The sequence below is a fragment of the Bactrocera tryoni genome, chromosome 1 (assembly GCF_016617805.1).
Source record: "Bactrocera tryoni isolate S06 chromosome 1, CSIRO_BtryS06_freeze2, whole genome shotgun sequence".
In the NCBI taxonomy this organism is placed as follows: domain Eukaryota; kingdom Metazoa; phylum Arthropoda; class Insecta; order Diptera; family Tephritidae; genus Bactrocera; species Bactrocera tryoni.
In genome coordinates, this window is record NC_052499.1 from 85,764,006 (window position 1) to 85,782,010 (window position 18,005).

The following is an 18,005-nucleotide window of genomic DNA, read 5'->3' on the forward strand; positions in this document are numbered from 1 at the left end:
ATACGTGAATATTTTTGAAGAATAGTTAAAAAACCAAATCATATCATTTGTAACGATGAATTTCCCCACTCAGCATCCAACTAAAAATGCATAAAATTCAGATTTCCTGCTCTTGTAGTATATGTCATGAGCTCCCTTAAATAAATGACAGTATTATAAAAGCTCTCTATAAGAAACAAAAAATAAAACAAATATAACAAAAACAAAAACTTTCATTAAAGTGGCAGGCGAAAATTCAGAAAGTAATATAAATAAATACATAAACCAAAACATAAATATAATTTTTATAATAATTTTTATATGCTTTAAAAATTCATAAAATATTTAAAAACACACAACAATAGTTAAAGTGAAATAAACTAATAACTGTGCAGCAGAACAAGCCAAATAGTGTTAAGTAATTATACCATATATCGTACAAAGCCAATTAATAACAGTAAATAGTTCCAGGTTATTGAATTAACAGACAATTCAGTGTTTTCATATGTATACAAATAATGTTGGTCGTTTAACCGTTGACTAATACACCATGTCGTATACGTAACGCATACAGTTAGCGTATTATTATTATATATGTAATTATATGGTATGTGTTTACTGTAGTTTTTCTACAACAAATCTGTAATTTTCAAAATAATAAGTGAATAAAATAACAGTAAATCAATAAGTGAAATATTGTGACACATTTTCGAGTTTATTGAAAATATGTTGACTACCCCAAAGAGCTCAAAACTTTTAAGCCCAAACATCTAACACTAACTTAAACGAACAAGTTTAAATGATATTATACACACATATATTTTATAAATGTCAAATTAAAGTAAAAGTAAATAAGGACATAGATTTAGCGGTTTATGTATGATTTGGAACAAAACATGTCTACCAACAGTATATAACAACAATAAACACTATGATAATATTCTAAAGTAACGCATATAAGCAGAGCGCTTGAAAGTATGAGGAGCGATTGCAGGGAACGGAATAACAAAGCAAATACAAATAACAATTTTATTAAAAAAAAGTAAAACGAAATGAAACTAGAAATATTCTTAAAAACACTAACGATCTTGTCATTTTACATCTACCTATATAAGTGTATGTATGTAAATACATATTTTCCAGACAAAATTTGTCAACTGTGTGAAATGTAGTTGAATACAAATTTAAGAAATGTTTAATATATATGTGAAAACATAACTTAATGGTAAGATACCGTTATGTCAAGTAGTGATGTGAACTTTGTATACATAACCTAAAGTAAAAAATCAGGAGCTATAGTACAATTGGCTCAAAAACGTATGTGTGCAATGAAACCAATACTTTATGGACTAAACTCGCGTTAAAATAAAAATATACTAACATAATTTCAATAATTTATGCAAATCTCGCAAATACATTAACCGACGATCGAAATTCATGTAATATTTGAAAACTTAAATCGAATATGTATCAAATCGAATAGGGTATTCGCTTACCTAAGTGTAAGAATTTAACGAAAAAAAGGTAAGTATCCCTCGGTCTAACAAATTAAGAATTTCTATGGCTATTTTATTGATTATTTTAGCATACTAAGTAGCCAAAACTTATTATGTATTTGACACTCGAAAATATAAAGTACATAAAAAAAATAGTATGGTCATTAAAAATAAAAATAAAAATAACACGTCGCTTGATTTTTATTAGTTTGTATTAAGAGAAAATTTCGAACTCGAAGATTTTGTAATTTTTTAAAATATCGTTGAAATTTCGATGAAATTATTTAATTTGAATTTTGTGAAACATACCCATTTAAAGCCTTTCGAAGAGGGAGCCACTAGAACTAAATATGTAATGTATGTAACATCGTTTTTCATAAGTTTTTTAGAAGGAAAAGACGGTATAAAACAGAAAGTCTTAATATTGTAAAATAAATGAAATTTGGTTACTACTTGGTTGTACGTAAAATTTTGTAGATATTGGGTAGCTGAAAAAGTCTTTTCAAACTTCAACTTCTAATCAAACTTCAACTTATTTTATTTTATATTTATAATGAACTGTAATGAACTAAATATGTACCATTTTGGTGGACCACTTTTTGCCATTTTTCCGCTAGAAACATTGTTCCATCAGTGTTAAACTTTTATTTTTTTCTCGGCGAAAAACTAGACAAGTAATTTTCACAGGCTTCTCTTGAAGCCAACTTTACTCCATTACGGGAGTTCTGCATTGATCAAATCGAACGGTAGTCCGATGTTGCAAAGTAACGGCTATATGGTGGTTGCATCAAAACTTCCCATCCAAGCTCTCCCAGTTTTTTCCGAGTCATCAAAGATGTGTGTGGTCTAACGTTGTCTTGATGGAAGACGAAGCCCTTTCTTTTGATCAGTTCTGGCCGTCTTTTTTAGACAGCTTGCTTCAATCTCATCAGTTTCTCAAGGTCGACCAGAGCGAGGTGCATCTTTCACAAAGAAATTTCCAGAACGGAAGCGAGCAAACCTTTGTCGTGCTACACGAATTGATACAGTGTCATCTCCGTAAACTTCTCAAATTTCATTAGTGACTTTCGTGGCATTCTTCCCTTTTTTATACAAAAATTTCAAAATATAGCGAATTTCTTCATTATTTTCACTCCTTTTTGAACAGCTGTAACTTTTTCAAATTCCGCGAATGCAAATAAAGCTTAAAATCTCACCTTTCCAACACTATATGGCCTGACACAATGTGATTGGTAGTACTGGAAATATACGACTGCACGACATCTATTGATAAAATGCGAAAAATCTTTTTCGACTACCCAACATATGTATGTATGTCATATAGTCTAGTGCATCCTAATCTATAAAAATAGGCAATTTAGATTTTTTTGATGATAAATTCTATAGCATGTGTATGTTGACAAAGCATGTGTATAAATTTCCAAGGTGTCGAAAAATTTATTCGTAAGAAATAGTGTTTTTAGTGCACTAAGTATGGATGTTAAGCATAAAATTGATACATACTATTTGGGGTAGCGCGCGGGATCATAATCATTGAAAATAATTATAGAATTGTCCAAATTGGCCTGCCATTTGCATATAGAGCTATCATATGTGCCACAACTGACTAGCCGTGACCTTTTCCTTTAGTCAAATCTCAAGGGAAGCAATCGCCGGAGAATATAGCTGCATAAATAGCATAAATATTACATGCCCAAAAATCTGCAATAAACACATTTCCCTAAAAAGTATAATAGTTTTTTTCAATCAAATAAACAAAAAAATATTTACATAATTTTATATGTATGTACCATCTCCCATGCATTGGCGGCCACTAAGTTTGCTAGCTGTTTCCACCCGTTATGCATTTCAATGTCAGAATACTCATAAATATCGATGATAACTGGAAAAATAGAGGACTACAGAAAACAAGAGAAAAAAATGTCAATGGACCAATAACTCTTTAAAACAAAAAAAGGGCAGTAGATCAGGGTTACGATGCTACATTATATGCCGACATATAGAAATCAGTGTGTTCATTCATTCATAGATGGCCACTTGAGCACAGACACGGACATGAGCCTCTTCAAAATGGCACTGACAGCGGCTGAATTTAAAGCATCCTCTAAAGCCGCCTTCCCCCAGCAACAGTGCCTCGACAACCCTATCACGACAACCCTGCCAATTAATCAATAAAATCGCTGGCAGTCAACAAGAGAAGAGCTGCCTGCTGCCTCGAGCTCAAACACGGCTTCCAAGTAAACAACCCAGACTGGCAGTCATGCGAAACTATGGCAATGCGTTTGTGGGCGGTTAGTTGCCAGAGTGTGTACGTGTGTACAATGTGATACTTTCCAGTCGCTCACATTGCAAATTATGTGCAGTTTACAAAAACAAAAAAAATGCCAAAAGCGCCATCAATGCCGGTGCGCAGTGTTGGAACAACATATCTGGTGTTCACACTGCTGTTCACACATCCGTTATCCATGCAGGCGATGTGCGTGATGATTAAAGACATCAATTATGTGCTGATGACGAGAGGATGATGGAACAGTGAAATCTTGAAATTTTGTAAAGAAAGCATCGTAACTGAATGGACAACAATGTGCCTCGAGGGACATGCCCTGCAGATGACATAATCGTGTGACAATGTTGATTAATAACGGTAGCCCATTGTGCGGCCCCTCTACTAATAATTCTACACTTAATGGCAAGGCGCACATACAGATCGACAGATTTTAACACATACATACACATAAAGGGATAACCATTACACTGGCATCTTTGAATATCAAAGTTGCCAGCGTTTACACTTTGCATTTAAGTTAATTTGAAAATTACTTATTAAATTAAATGTGTGGGTGTTCAAAGAGACGGAGGGAGGGCAGTGATTGTGCTGCTGTAAAATGGCTGCTTATCTCTAAGTGGTTGTAGAGAATGCTTGTGCATTGTCAAAGATCAGATTTGCATGATGTGTCAAAGGCAAGTTGACTGTTAACTATGTGCTTACAATTTTGACATTGAAAATGCGCTCAATGAAACGTTTCATGGAAGTGAGGGACTAAACAGGGACCTTTTGTTTGCTGGCATCTTCTCACTATAGTTGGTGTATGCTAAAGAAATGCTTCGGTATATAATTTTATTTCGATATGAAAAAAGTCAGCAGCTCATGGTGACTCATGTAATTTATAATAATTCTGTGAATATAAATCTATATTGGATGCTTTTAGCTAAGCTAGAAGTTTAATTGAGTACTTTGTTAAGCGTTTTCATAGCCAGAAATGCACTCGGAAGTTTTTTCTTAGGCTGCAAAGGGGCGATGGTCATAAGTGAGAGCCAATTATATACGTACTAAATTAAAGAATTTTTACAAATACACTCATATTATCGAAACAGTATGCTGCAATCTATGTACCTAAGTAAATGCAAAACAACGATTTTTTAACCTAATTTAATTTAATAATTCCATTTCCATCAATTTCAATGATGATTTCGTCTGATTTTTGATGAATTCACGCACAGTTACGATCCAATTTCCGGTGTTAACAGATTTTGATTGGCCCACATGTTGATCGTCATTTATGTCCTCACGACCACTTTGAAAACGTTGAAACCACTCGTGCACTCTGCTACTGGATAGGCAATCATCGCCATAAAAGTGTTTCATCATTTGTAACGTTTCGGTAAAAGTTTGATCAATTTTAAAACAAAATTTAATGTTGATTCTTTGTTCGAAGCTCATTTTCGCACCGTAAACACAAACATACTGACACTTAAAACGCAATGACTTCACTTCCAATCAATGAAAGGTCATGAAGTCATCACTGGACAATCGATAAAGATAGCAGATTCTAACGCACCAGTCGACAAATAAATGGCGCAGGTGGCGCTAGATTCAAAAAGTCCTTTTTACTTTGGAACGCACCTTGTATGGTGATTAGGTGTTAGCGAGACTTTTTTTGATGCTTTAAAATTAGAAAATATCAAATGTTTAATTTTGATATCCCTAAAATGGCTGTATATTAATTGACATCGGTCGACTGAAAACGGGTTCCATGTAGCGGCAATTTCTGTTTGGGGAACAAGAAAATATCACACAGAGCCAAATCTTGTGAATACGATGGTTGATCGATGGTATTCATTGCGTTTTTGGCTTTAAACTCAGTGACAATCAAGGTTCGATGCGATGGTGTATTATCATCGTGTAGAATCCACGAATTGCTCTTCCACAATTCGACAAATGTTCACGCGTAAACGCCTCAAAATGGTCAAATAGAACTCCGTCTTGACCATCTGTCTCTCCAAAACACATTTATGATGCACTAAACCACAAATATCGAAAAAATGAGCATCACCTGGATTTTTGAGCGGCCTTGGCGTGGTTTTTTGGTTTCGGCTCGTTTTTTTCCCCTCTATTCCGATAATTGTTGACTTGTTTGCATGTCAAACTCATAAAACCATGTCCCATCGGCAGTTATAATGCTTTCCATGAAGATGGAATTGGAATTCTGTTTACGGTACTCTCTTTGAAAAAAAATTCAGCTTTATCCTGACGAGTCGAGCAAGAACGCGTTCCAAATACTAAATATCAACTAAAATCATTCAAACTTGAGAAAGATGTTGAGCTCTCTAGCCATCTTTCTAACACTTGCCTGACGATTTCAACTAACATGTCTTTCACTTTTTTAATATTTTCATCAGTTGAAGAGATTCAGAAGGACACATGTCTTCACTGATATCTCGACCGCCTTTAAAGGATTTGTGCCATTCGAAGGCTTATGTTTTTGATAAAACTGATTCACTTATGGTTTTTCAAACGATCGCAATGATTCCGCATGCAAAATTTGGTTAGAAGTACAAAATTTGAGACAAATTCTTTGTTCGATATTTTTATTCATTGAAAAACTGCAACGCTCTACTGAGGTATACCGACTTAAGCAGGTGCTGTAAACAAACTTTTCGGCAGATCGCGCTTATAACTGGCATAGTAATTAAGGAGAGTCCCACCAACTTAGCAAAATACATTTTTGGAAATATCATTTTCCCGGGGAATTTAAATTACGATTTCCAGATACTCTTTTGTCACAATATATAATACAATGTATATGCTAAATGGTTTACGTCAATATAACAAATAAATATTTTTTTTAAAATAATTTCTATAGCCATTTATGTTAATAAAATATAAAAATTTACTTTTTTCTTTTTTTGCAGGTATGTACATTATATTCTCAGAAATTCTTGCTAAAATATATATGTATATACTAATATATTTCGTATATATTTATCAGGTAAGTTAGGTAAAGAAATATATATTGATTGCACTTTTTGTCATTTCTTAATAAGATTCAGGGAATAGTTCATCATATATCGCATAAAAAGCATATTTCACATATAATAATATTTGTTATTCCTTCAACTACTTTAAAAACTCTCTAACTAAAATGTAGCAAGTAGTGTATATTTAGTAAAATACCGTTACATGCTGTATATTCCATATAACCGCTGAGGTGCTGGGCAACCAATTTGTGGCTATGGTTAGGCGGTTGTAGTTTCAATTTGCGTCTTGCGAGCAATTATGGCACACACATACACTAGTAATTACGCTGGTTTACATAAATTTCGCGTCGAGTAACAATTTTCTCAAAGTCACGTAGTGCACCATGTATGTATCTGTAGAAATAATAACTATAGAAAACTGCTCATGTTTTTGCAGTGAGATTTTATGTACCTTGAAGTCAGCGGAAACCGCATCAAATTGTTATGTATGTGGAATGTGCAACACGCTCATGATATGTGCCATAACGGCAGGTGTGGCACTATTTTTATTGCTAATGGTGCCACCAGCAGTCAGAGAAAATGTTATATTAAAGATTGCTTGAGAGGAAAATACTGAGAACCGCGTTATAGTTTCAACGGTTATAAGCTTCAGCAACTATCTACTCATTAATTTATGGGTTTTTATGCAAACTGTGGTTGTAACGGTTAGAATATAAATTTTTTGGATTCTGCTAAATGAGAAAAAAAGTTTTTATATTTTTTCATAAGTTTACAGGCGAGAAAAAATTATATAATATAAAGCATTCATATTCACTCTCAAATTTCAGTTTTGGTTATAAAATGGTTATATATTGGTTATATATGACAGCAGAATATATATATATATGTAACATGATGTCGTAAGCAATAAAAAACTCAATTTCGATTTTTTTGATGATACATTGTTTTGCATTTTAAGTGACGATATGTAACTATATCGGTATTGGCGTTGGCGCTTTTGTAATTTTACGCCTAAACCACTTTTGTTGCACGCACACTTTCTCATTTCGTTTATTTAAATTTTTCGAAGCGTTAACAGGCCACGATTATCACAAATGCTAATATTCTCGCCGCTTTGGCGCTTTGCCGAAGATATCGGTTTCACAACTCAATAAAGCACGTTTCTCGCTCAAGTGAAGCGTTATAGCATGTGGCATGAATGCCATGTTTAATTATTTACCATTGATTATATTTGAGTAAGAATGAAAGAAATGTGTATTTTTAATAGATATGTGTATATGGTATATTTCTAGAGAAAACCATATGGGACAGGTTATAAAATTAGATTTTAATTGTAATTGCATAAGACGTCTTTTGATGAAAATAATCTTCGTAAAATTAGAACATGACAGTTTTTATTAGTTCAGTAATGTAAAACGATAATTGCTAAATAATACTGAATTACAAAATCAATAGCAAAAAGCAAATATGCATAGACATAGCTTTCGAGATATTAGGAATTAATATTTACCATAGCATCGGACCGATGGGTAGTTGTGACTTAGGAGACAGCACAATATACCTAAGGTCGCGATGTAATCCTCATCAATTTACCATATCATCGGACCGATTATGTGCAAAAACTCATAGTTTAATTGAATGTCCTATACCCCCTACAAAGTGTCCGCCCTAAAAATGAGTACGATAATGATAGATCCAATTTGCCATGCTCTTGCTATAGATCTTGGATGAATAGGTCTTAAACAATCGATATCAATCAACTAATGTTGGGTTCTTGAAGAGAATATTTGAGTTTCTTCATAGATTTTAAAGCCGTCTATGACTATATGCCGTTATGTCTGAGCTTGGTACCCCCGCAAAACTAATACAACTGTGTAAACTGACCTTGAATGAGAAATAGGTTCCAGACAAGGGGACTAACTATCGTGTGACTTCTTCAACTTATTTCTGGAGAAAACAATACGAGCTGCAGAGCTAAATAGCTCCTGCCAACAGGCACTACTTTGCACTGAAAAAGACCAAAAACCAAACTCTATAAGACACTCATGGACGTTGACAACATCTGATGAGTCGACGTTACGAGTTTTCCAGATTTATGGTCCTTTGCACATTGGCAACGGCGAGTATTGCCGATGGAACGAAGAGCTGTACGAGATATACGACGCCATTGACAGAGTTCAGAATATCATTATATATGTTTCCATATATCCCTCTCTAATAAGTTTTCAATTTGTATTCTTAAAACTGACTCCAGGAAGAATAAAAGTCTTTGACAGTTTCTGCTCCGAAGTGAACTTACAAAAATAACGGCAACATTAACATAATTTGCAAGCAAATATTCAAGGCATGGATACTTAAAAATACTTAGGCGCGACTTAAAAATAATATCTAGCAGCTTTTGCCTGCACTGAGTCGTCCTTCCTGTTGAATTTTTTCGCTCCGTAGCTGTCGCTCTGTGTGTGCCCACTTACTTTTACTATTTTCTTTCATTCTTCCATTTCCTCACTCATTGCGACTAAACAAGTGCAATTATTTTAATGCACATTTGACTTTTGACATTGTGCTTGAGTGCAAAAAGTTGCAAGTTCAGCCAAACATTCGAATGGCCAAGCAGTTGTTCCGCATGCCAGCGACACAAAGAGGCGGAGCAAGGGCGGAACAAAGTAACAAAGCATGTTGGAGGTTACCATAAAAGATGCTGCAGAAGCAGTCAGACCAAATGGCAAAAGTAGTGTTGGAAATTGTTAAAAAGCAGAACTTGCTTGCCACTTTCGCTTTTACTCATTACGTTGTGTTCTTTGACACAGTGCCAATTGCTCAACGAATGTTTAAGGAAGAGAGCAAAAGTCAATTGTTGGAGCTGAGCTTTTTTGGCTTCTACGATTTTCCTTTTTGAACTCTATTTAGGTATTTGCGCTATTTTGCAGCTGTCTGTCGTTTTTCACGCAGCCAAAAAAATGCTTAGAGTGTTAATTACTGTTATGACAACCATTTTGTTCGGTTTTCTTTCTACAGCAGAAGAGTATATATTTTATGTATTTGTATTTTGGGCGTATCAACGTCATCATATAACAGACAATTGTCTTAAAAGTGCAGACTCAGGCCGTATGGATAACATCTTAATTTTACGTCTTCAGTTATACATATACATATATACATATGAGCAAAAAATCATAATTCATAATTTTAAAATTCTTAAATTGTTCTTCAAAATCTATGTCGTTCCTCTCAAAGTAATCTCCTTTGGCGTTAATACACTTGTGCCAACGTTTTTTCCGATCCTCCAAACAGCGATTTACGTTTATTGTCTTGAAATAACTCAAAACGATTCCCTGGAAGCGGACCTATGAGTTCACTGAATAGCGAGAAGTTATACACAGCTAAATCAGGCAAATACACTGGTTGTGGCACGATATTGGCTGAAAATTTGTCAAAAAACTCACGAAAACTCAATGCAGTATGCGACGGTGCATTAGCGTGGTGCAGAAACCAAGAGTTGTCGGCCAAGAATTCAGGTCTCTTTTTACGAACAGCTTCGCGCAAACGTCGCATAACATTAAAATGGCTCTGACGTGGTTTTTTTCAGTTTCGGCTCACCTTTGCCTTTGACCGACTGATCGTCTGCTTCCGGATCGTAAGCATAGCTCTAAGACACATCGCCAGTAAAAATACGTTTCATGATCGAAAAATTTAGTGATTTTCGGTTGATGTTGACGGCTGTCCTGGACGTGGTTCGTTGTCAACGCGTCAAACAATTATCGCCGAGGGTCTTTTCCAACATTCCAAACCTTTCGGCACTAGAAATTTCGTTCCGCTCACAAAATGTAATGCAACTTCTTTGTTGAATAATTTCATTCATCGTAAAAATCGTGGAATGCACTTTATGTATTTCAGAAAGCCAAGCGTATACTAAAACGCATTTGCCACAGATTTGATTAACAGTCATACCAACATAGAAAAAAACTTTCGACGAATGTGTTTTCGCACGAAATTTTAATTAAAAAGTCTTACTATTTTTTGCCTACATTATATTTAAATATATACAATATTTATGTTTACATATCTGTAGTATGTAAGTGCTTGCATTATTAAATCGCTAATCCGAGCAGAAAATTATTCAGTTTATTGCACTGAATAAATGAGTAATTTCAACACTGCGACCTTAGGCTATTAGCAATATTTCTTCAGTGCACATTAAAATGAAGAAATCAAGTGCGAAGAAATAGCTGGAAGCTATATTAAAATAGTTCAAAGCATATTAAAATAGATTCACTCAAGCGAAATGCAGTAAATTTGCATACTGAAATTGCGCTAAATAGCTGAAAATTCAATAAACAAAAATATTTTGAAATTTAATTTTCTATTAATATCATAATCGCATTTTTACGTGATGCTACCATTGTAAGATGCAAGTGTAGTAAATACACCAGCTTAAAACGTAAATAATTTCAATTGAAGTAAATAATTCGTGCAAAGTCATTAATGACTCAACTCAGCAAAAGAGAAACTTTTTTTTCATCATCTGGTAGTAGTCATCGTTCCCTCGAAAGTGAAAATTTACTTCTTGATTGTAAATATTCCTAACTGAAATCACTCTTTCAATGTGATTTTAACAAAAACGCCCGCGGTTTGTTCATAACCCTCTACCATTTATACCTACTATACTTATAGTATGCACTTGCTTGTTAAACTACTTGATTTCAAAGCACCCAACGGTACTTAGCCTTTAGAGAAGACGACAACGACAAAAAGCGACTGAGAAGCAGTCACCTGCAAATAACTCAGGGCTGCCTGTGCTGCACAGTAAAGTAGTTCTCAAACAAAACTGCATACGTACGAGTATTTGCTAAGTCTTTTAGTCCTTTACAATGCGCGGCACACATATAAAAAGATCTGCATATATGTATGTACATACAACACAGCCATAAACGCTTGCTCACACTGTCGTATGAGCTGCGGGCAATCAAATGTGCCGCAATGTCGTTTATTATGGTGACCCGACGGAGTACTACAAACGATGGCGCTTTCCGAGATGAGTACACCCACACATGCACACTTCGTGCGCGTATTTGCATGCTTCTTATGTTTGTATTGCTGTTTTTTCAAAAATTGCATGCCATTGCTTACATCCACCAGAAGCGGTCTTTAAGTTTCAGCGGCTTTTGCATTTGCTTTCGTATGTGATTTCGCATTGTTAGGCTAGTGCAGCTAACATAAATATGGAGAAAGGAATTAAATTTTAACACACTCTGATGAGTTTGACTGGTACATACATGAACTATATATTCATAAGCGTAAAAGCGCTCATCTTGCAGTCAAAGGAACACCGCATTTTCCTTTGGAAAATTCAACAAAAAATTAAATTCATTGCCAAAGCCAAAGGTAAAATAAATAAATAAATAAATAAACATGTTCATATTCTTCTTCTTTAATTGCGTAGACACCACTAACGCGGTTATAGCCGAGTTAACAACGCGCCAATCCTTTCTTCTTTTAGAAATTTAGCGCCAATTCAGAATACCAAGTGCAGCCAGGTCTTTATCCACCTGTTCTCTACAAAGGTGTAGAGGTCTACCTCTTCCTCTGCTTCCCCCGGCGGATTTTGCGTCGAATACTTTCAGAGCTGGAGAGTTTTCGTCCATTTGGACGACATGACCTAGCTATACTTTTTCCGCAAAACCTTTCTTTCGAAAACTCGTAACGTCGACTCATCAGATGTTGTCATCATACATGTCTCTGCACCATATAGCAGGACGGGAGTAATGAATGTCTTAGAGTTTGGTTTTTGTTCGTCAAGAGTGGACTTTACTTCTCTATTGCCTACTCAGTCCAAGGTATCATCACTTGGCAAGAGTTATTTTGTGTTGGATTTCGAGACTGACATTGTTGTTGGTACTCATACTGGCTCCAAGATAGACGAAATGATTTACAACTTCGAAGTTATGACTGTCAATAATGATATGGGATGCAGGTCGCGAGTGCGACGACTGTTTGTTTGATGAAAAAAGATATTTCGTCTTGCCCTCGTTCACTAACAGACCCAGACCCATTTGCTTCTTAAGAGACTATAAGAAGAAAATTTTGCATCACTATTATTTTTTTAACAAAACTAACTAAAAACGACTCTTGAATTATTTAAAATGTAGATAGAAGTTTACTTTCATACATATGTCGGCATATAGTTTAAGTAAATCACCCTCTGCTTTATAAAAGCCTAAACTAACTTAAATGCGAATCGGCTTAAAAATCAACATTGTGTAAGCTTAACACATAAAATACACTTCAAGCAACAAAACTTTTATGAATTTATCAGCGTAAATTGCAATCATCAAAGAAGCAAACAAAATGTAATTCTATGTGAAAATACAACTTTAAATATTTACATAAGCTTATGTATAGTATGTATGCCGCGTGTTAGAAGGTTTGCCATTGTGCTTTTAGAACTTATATGCATATGTATGTATATTCCTTCCCACATGCACATTTACATAATGCCGAACGTAATCCGTTCGACAGCAGCCTTTGAGCGCAGTCAAGTGTATTACCTGCTAACACTCGACTGCTCATTCACTTCATATTATGTAGACCTAGTCTGATATGAATAATATGTATGCACTATGTCGATTATTCTTTTATGGCATCGATGCTTTTATATGAGCTGGTCTATGTATGGTGGTAATGTTATTGATATTTGAGTATAACATATTTATGTGAGGAACTTATAATAGTTTTATGTCTTCGATCATTGAAAATTATCGACTGATTTGCGTCACGTTTCACTACAATGTCATGTAAGATTGGTGTTTTGTGAAGTAAAGCATGAGTCCTGCCAAAGTCATTGAAAATATATACGTGCATACATATGCATGGCTTTATATTAAGTAATTCCGGTTGCAGTAAACACAAAATAAGGTTAATGTACTAAAAATTGAAGTTGGGTCACGACTCATAATTAATCAGAATTCAGAAAATCTTCCTTTTGTATAAGGAAAATAATAATAAAATAACGAAGATTGTTTTATTATAATTTATATCCTAAACTAATTCAAAAGCATTACATCAACAAAAAATGGGTCAATTCATAAATTCTTTTCGCTTGTACAGCGCTTATACATATATATGTATATTTTTATACCCTGAACAGGGTATATTAAGTTTGTCCCGAAGTTTGTAACACCCTGAAGGAATCGTCGGAAACCCTATAAAGTATATATTAGGTTGTCCAAAAAGTCTTGCGGTATTTTCGCTAGTTGACGCTGAAAGCGCGTAGTTCTAGTTTTATTCGTCGCATCGGATCATGCTATACCTTATTGGAAAGCTCATTTCACGCGCTAACACGTGTTTGATTGATTGTCGTTTCTTTTAAGTCGTTCGTGACTTATAGCGTCGCAAACATGTACTACTACCATAAAGGCAAAAATGCATCTCAAGCCGCCAATAAAATTTGTGCAGTTTATGGACCCGATACAGTTTCCATTTCCACCGCACAACGATGGTTTCAACGTTTTCGTTCTGGTGTAGAGGTGGTTGAAGATGCGCAACGCTCGGGAAGGCTTGTCGTCGAAAATTGCGATAAAATCGCTGAATTGGTCGAAAGAGACCGGCGTAGTAGCAGCCGTAGCATGGCATGAGTCATCAAAAATTCATTTAAATTTCAATAAAAAAAATATAAAAAATTCAATAAAAATACCGCAAGACTTTTTTGACAACCCAGTATATAAATGATCTATATGTCGAGCTGAGTCTATTTAGCCATGTCCGTCTGTCTGTCCGTCTGTATACAGACAGATATATACGAACTAGTCCCTCAGTTTTTATGATATTGTTTTGAAATTTTGCAAACGTCATTTTCTCTTCAAAAAGCTGCTCATTTGTCGGAACGGCCGAAATCGGACCATTATAACATATAGCTGCCATGCAAACTGAACGATCGGAATAAAATGCTTGTATGGAAAACTTTTACATTTGACAAGATATATTCACGAAATTCGGTATATATTATTTTCTAAGGCAACAATGTAATCTCTGATAAAATTATTCAGATCGGTTAACTATAGCATATAGCTTCCATACAAACTGAACACATAGTTACTAACAGAAATGCACCTGTGAAGGGTTAACGTTTTTTCTTGTTTTTATTAATTTTTATTACTAATAAAAAATAGCGTTGAACTGTGATAATCAAATATTTCAATTGATTTGCCATAATAGTCAGTCTTTCATATGAGTTTTATAAATATTTTTGATTTTTATAATGAAATCTATATATGTGACAACAACATCATAAAATTAAATCGTAGAAATTTAATAAGTTTTGTGTGAAATTTATAGCAAAACATTTAGGCTCTTTAACAAAAGCCTTTAATATTATTATCCAGCTAATTTCCGGATGGCGCTTCTCACATAGCAAATCGCATACCACAGGGGCTACTCAGTATAAGTTCACAATTTCCAGTTAAACATTTGTGATAAATTTTTGGCATCTGTCCAAATTTTGTGCAACCACAGCGCGAGCAAATTTTTATCTCCGCATAAAATGCTGACAAGCCGCTGTGGTCTTCACTTTGCTGCATATCGCATGCATAAAATATGGTTTTGCATTTGCACTGAAAACCACACAACTTCTAGCATATTTTATTCCATTGGAAAAAGTTTGAAATTCATATTTCAGCAACAGACGTCAAAAACTATTTCGAAACTTTTATAAACAGTCAAAACCATATCGAAGTGCATAACGCAATTCACTTTTATTAAATTATATGCAACTATGTGCCTTTGCCGATGCCTTAAGAAGCGATGATATACTTGTATCATATAATAGATGTTACATAGAGGAGAGTACATACATATATGTATATAGAGTTTTCAGCCAAGAGTTTCTAAACTATTTTTAATTGAATAAGTAAAGTATTAAATAATTTTTACGGCTTTAAATAAAAGTATATATGTACGAATTTAGTCAGGTGTCAGGCCTATAATTCCATACACACCACAAACACAATCGTTGAGTACGGCGGTGGTAGCGTGATGGACTGTGGAGCCATTTCCTTTTACGGCGTTAGACAATTGCTGAGAATAAATGGCAGAATAGATCTAAATAACCTTATTTATGTATTAATCAACTCAGTTTCATATGTGTACGCAGAAAGTATATCAATTTCAAATTCTACACACACACACACACACATACTCAAATGGAACGTAGCGCAGACTGGCGAAAGCATTTTTATACAGTTATTTATAAGGTTTTTGAACTCTCGCCAATGCCAAAAGCAAACAAACACATTGCTGTCAAATAACATAAATCTTAAACTGCCTGCCTATGAGTCATGTGATGCATATAGACTCTAACAATCTTTCTCCCTTTAATAGCGCATACGCATGTATACAAAAATATACACCAACTTGCCAATGAAAGCAAATAAATGCGCAACCACAAACTTTCCCTGAGCCACGTTATCCTTACTGACATCACCAAGCCGGTACCAAACATGCAAAGGCCACATTATTCAATATAAATAATCAGAACGAGACAACTTAAATAAATTATTGCGTAACAAATCCAATGAACCGTTAAGTTTCTTTATTCAATTATTTCCACGTGCGACGCGCCAACAAGTCAACGGTTATCCCAAATGTTCAATCACTCAAATGAACTCAGCCGTTTTCATCTTGTGTAGAAGTAAGGCTACAATACCAACAATATTTCTGCTTTATCTAACTCTCTCTCTCTCTCTTCCACTGCTCCAATAAAGAATTTATTTTCACGAAACAATGAAATCTTTCAATCAAACCTTATCTCCTTTGCTAAGCCAAATGAATTTATGTGTGTCTGCAGGTAAAGGCCAATGTGGGCACGACCGAAATGAATACTTCCGTTTCGAAAAATGCTTCGTGCTGCATAAATACGCAGAAACTTTCGGGATAAAGAGTAAGAAAAAGTAAACATAATTTGGTTTGGAAAAGAATTAATAAAGCAAAATGTAATAAAATAAGAAGTTGGTGGAGTTGAATAAAATAATATAAGAATTAAATAAGCAATGAAGTAGCGACTTCAGAAAAAATTAAAACAAAAAGTAAATCCTCGTGTGCATTGTTTTTGGACTATTAAAACAGTTTCCGATCTCAGTTATAATGCCTTAGACCGTTCGAGTGCAATGGCTATAATAAGAAAGCACATTTTGGGCTATGGCCTATAAAGTCATGATAATTAAGTGATGAGTATTGAGCCAGCAGCTGTATCTGCAGATCTCGTATACAAGGATACAAACACCTGAAAATAGGGTTAAACTCGTTTGTACCGTAATCTACCTATATAACGTATGATTTGATATGAGTACCTAAAGCTCAACAAACAACAGCTTCGACCCGTGTTTATGCTTATTAAGACATTTTGAAAGCTTCAGTCGCTTCGCAAGAACCACAACTTGAAATAACTTATCATACGTACGTAAACCGATTTACTATTTTTAGAAACTCAATTTTTTTGATCAACTTTATTTTCGAAACTTTTGTCAAAGCTGTCGACTGTTTTAATTTGCTTACTTACATAAACACATACATACATAGGTGGAAAAGGATTAGTATGCAATCCATTAATATTTAAATTTTATCACACACCAGCATTCACAGGTTATATAGAATAACTTTCCATGTAAATGCATATACATAAATATAAAATATGTATAAGCTTGAGTACAGCTGTATTTATTCGAACTGGAAAGCCACTATGAGTTAGGGAAATATTTAAATAAAGTCATTTCCTCGTTTGTGCAACAAGATTATCTCACTTGTTAACATAGTGGACATTTGCGCAAAGCCACATCACTACACGCTCTAACAAATGTATACAAAAGACACACGCACACACATACACACATGCACAGTTAAAGCTACGATTTGCATATGAATGAGCTTTTATCTGTGTGTCAGGTGCTTAGTAAGTGTTTTCTCATCTTTGTGACCAAGTTGAAGTAAAAAAGTAAACGTACCGTTTTCAATTTTCGCCTTTTACTAAATAAATACACCGAAGTGGTTACACAGACACCGTGCAGAGGTGTGAGCACCTGAATGGTGGTGAGCTTTTGTACACGCTTCACCGGCGTGTAACCACAGACAAACTTTCCGATATAAAAAATACGCGTATATATATGCACATACTCTGTTGTTGGCATCCGCCAAATCATGTTTAAATATAGTCATATAATATCCACTAGTGTGCAGTTTATTTTGAGCCTTGATGTTTTCTGTAAAAGTGAATTTTGCAGCGGC

General features: G+C 34.6%; 1 protein-coding gene across 7 annotated transcripts in view; it reads left to right on the forward strand.

Annotated features, from left to right (window-relative positions):
- The window catches only part of LOC120774457 (dorsal-ventral patterning tolloid-like protein 1), a 114,615-nt gene that overhangs the window by 67,356 nt on the left and 29,254 nt on the right, over nucleotides 1-18,005 (forward strand). The window lies entirely within an intron of this gene.